The sequence below is a fragment of the Notothenia coriiceps genome, unplaced genomic scaffold (genome assembly GCF_000735185.1).
Source record: "Notothenia coriiceps isolate Sejong01 unplaced genomic scaffold, NC01 NC01_scaffold00029608, whole genome shotgun sequence".
In the NCBI taxonomy this organism is placed as follows: domain Eukaryota; kingdom Metazoa; phylum Chordata; class Actinopteri; order Perciformes; family Nototheniidae; genus Notothenia; species Notothenia coriiceps.
Window position 1 is genome coordinate 1,087 of NW_011362309.1, and position 3,391 is coordinate 4,477.

Here is a 3,391-nt window from a genome sequence, read left to right on the forward strand (position 1 = left end):
CAACCTGTTGAATGGCAAATATTTCAATTTAACACAGTAAAGTCGTTTTTTTTAAAAAGACTTTCCGAAATGATTTCTACCATATGAAGAGTTCAGTGTGTCTGCTTCAGAGCTTTACTGTGGTATGTGCAGTAATTGAGGTTCAGCTTTCAGACTCTAAGCGACGCTGTTGGTCAGTAAATGATATCCTGTTAAATGTCGTCATTCAGTCCACCCCTAAGCAGACTATACAGTGGAGAAGGCTCTCTGTGTTTTGTCGAGGTTTAGGGCACCAAAGAGACAACATCATCTCACAGACTTGCATTTAAAGGTGGAGGACGTGACCATCAACACACGGATATATCGAAACTAGTTTTACCGTCTTATCCACTGGATACAGATTTTTTTATTCTGTGTTGCCGTGATGGCATTGCGGGGATCTCTCACCTACATAGACGCAAGACTTCCATTGTTTTATGGATTTCGTCGGCAAATAGGACTGCTTATGTTGCTGCTTCACACGGTTAATATGGTAGGAGCGCAGATTCGTTATTCTATTCCAGAGGAGATGAAGAAAGGCTCTGTTATCGGTAATGTAGCACAGGATCTCGGGTTGGATCTGAAGAGGCTCCGTTCTGGGCGGGCCCGTATCGTGACCGGAGAAAACATCCACTACACCGAGCTGAAGACGGACAAAGGGATTCTAGTCGTGAATGAGAGAATAGACCGAGAGCAGCTTTGTGGAGACGAAACGCCGTGTAGCTTCAGCTTTGAGGTGATTTTAGAAAGCCCAATGGAGTTGCACCCTGTGACTATAGAATTATTGGACGTAAATGACAACGCTCCTATTTTCCAAAACAGTCATTTGAAATTTGAAATAAGCGAATCAGCCGTGCTTGGTTCCCGATTTGTTTTAGAAAGTGCAGACGATGCTGATGTTGGGGGAAATGGTTTGCAGAATTACGTATTAACTCCGAACGATAATTTTGATTTAAAACAACACGTCAATCCGGACGGCAGTAAATATGTTGAAATGGTGCTTCAGAAACCCCTGGACAGAGAAGAGCAGCCACGCCTGTCTCTAAAACTGCTGGCAGTGGACGGTGGAGATCCACAGAGATCTGGTACAGTAAATATAGATGTTTTCATCCTTGATGCCAATGATAATGCACCTGTGTTCAACCAGACACTATATAAGGCCACGGTGATTGAAAATGCATCAAAAGGCACACATATTATCACTGTGAATGCGAGCGATATTGATAGTGGTTCAAACGGAAAGATAACGTATTCATTTTCGAAATCAAAAGCAGGAATAGCTGATTTGTTTGAAATAGATGAGGCTACTGGGAAAATATATGTGGCTAAGGAAATAGATTTTGAAAAAGACAAAAAAGTCGAGTTCAGGGTTGAAGCCAAAGATCATGGCGGACTGACAGATTCTAGCAAAGTTGAAATTGAGGTAATCGATGTAAATGATAATGCTCCGGTCATTAGCGTGATGTCCTTCACGAGCCCTGTGTCTGAAGACTCCCCCGCCGGTACAACAATTGGCATAATTAATGTTAAAGATCTGGATTCGAGTGAAAACGGACAAGTTAGGTGCACAATCGAAGGCAATGTTCCTTTTAAAATTAAATCCAATGTTAGAAATTACTATGCATTGATCACTGATGCTGCATTAGATCGTGAACATCTGCCAGAGTGTAACATTACTGTTATTGCCTCAGACACTGGCTCGCCACCACTCTCAACTACAAGAACCTTTTATCTTAAGGTTTCTGATGTAAATGATAATGCCCCAGTATTTCCCCAGGGCGTTTATAGTGCATACATCACAGAGAATAATTCTCCGGGTGTATCTGTATTAAGTGTTCATGCTAGAGACCCTGATGAAAACCAAAACGCCCGTGTTTCCTATATTTTGGAAGAGTGTGAAATAGGCGGATCTCCAATTTCTTTATATGTTTCTGTTAATGCGGAAAGCGGACTAATACATGCAGTGCGCTCATTTGATTATGAACAAATAAAGCAAGTTGTATTCACTGTCAGAGGACAGGATGGAGGCTCTCCTCCACTCAGTAGCAACGTGACTGTGAAACTACTGATCCAGGACCAGAACGACAACCCTCCTCAGGTCCTGTACCCAGTCCATACTGGTGGCTCTCTGGTGGCTGAGATGGTGCCTCGTTCAGCTGATGTGGGCTATCTGGTCACTAAAGTGGTGGCTGTTGATGTGGACTCTGGACAGAATGCCTGGCTCTCCTATAAACTGCAGAAAGCCACAGACAGGGCGCTGTTTGAAGTGGGCTTACAGAATGGAGAAATAAGGACTATCCGCCAGGTGACTGATAAAGATGCTGTGAAAAAAAAAGACTGTCTGTTATAGTGGAGGACAACGGGCAGCCCTCTCGCTCAGCTACAGTCATTGTTAACGTGGTGGTTGCGGACAGCTTCCCGGAAGTGCTGTCTGAGTTCACTGACTTTACACAGGACAAGGAGTACAATGACAACCTGACTTTTTACTTAGTGCTGGCTCTGGCTGTAGTGTCCTTCCTCTTCATCACGTGTTTAGTGGTTATTATATCAGTGAAGATCTACAGGTGGAGACAGTCTCGCATCATGTTTCACTCCAATCTCCCTGTGATTCCATATTATCCTCCACGTTACTCAGACACTTTGGGGACAGGGACTCTCCAACACGTGTACAATTACGAGGTGTGCAGGACGACTGACTCCAGAAAGAGTGACTGTAAGTTTGGCGGAGCCGGTAGTCAGAACGTGCTGATAATGGACCCCAGTTCTACAGGGACGATGCAGCGGATACAGAGTGAAAAGAGCATCCTGGATGAACCTGACTCTCCTCTGGAGGTTAGTCAAACATACTAGCTTCGTATTGTTGGCTTCTTTGTTCTCTTTTTATTTCTAGTTTCATTTTCAGCACCACGGACCGCATAGTTTTCTTACAAATCCTGATCGAAATGCTGCATCTGTTAAACATTACAAACATTATTCTACGGAAAGCAAATGCTCCTGAATGACTTTCATTTTAAATGTAACATCCACTTTATTCTATCTCAATGTGTTTTGAGGAAAGTAATACAGCATCAGTCACTTTCATCCTTTAGATGTTCGCGCATTTTACAGGCAACGTAATCATTGTTTAGATACAATTTATTTTGGTTTGACAAATTAGGAAATTGTTTTGTCACAAGAGCAGGTAAAACATACTCACGCTTGGAAAATAGAGATGCAGTTGGCAACACATGCATTTTGAAAAGTGCTCTACAATTTCTTAAGTAGAGCCAGGATCTTCATGATAGTGTTTTCTAGATGATTGATTTATAAGACCTTCAAACCGCTGAATCATTGTAAGGAGTAACTAAAACGTTTTTTCACTTTTAAACATGCA

The 3,391-nt window shown here is 42.5% G+C and overlaps 1 pseudogene; it reads left to right on the plus strand.

Annotated features, from left to right (window-relative positions):
- Positions 1–219: 219 nt before the first annotated feature.
- Positions 220–2,850, plus strand: LOC104958980 (protocadherin gamma-A12-like; annotated as a pseudogene).
- Positions 2,851–3,391: the final 541 nt, after the last annotated feature.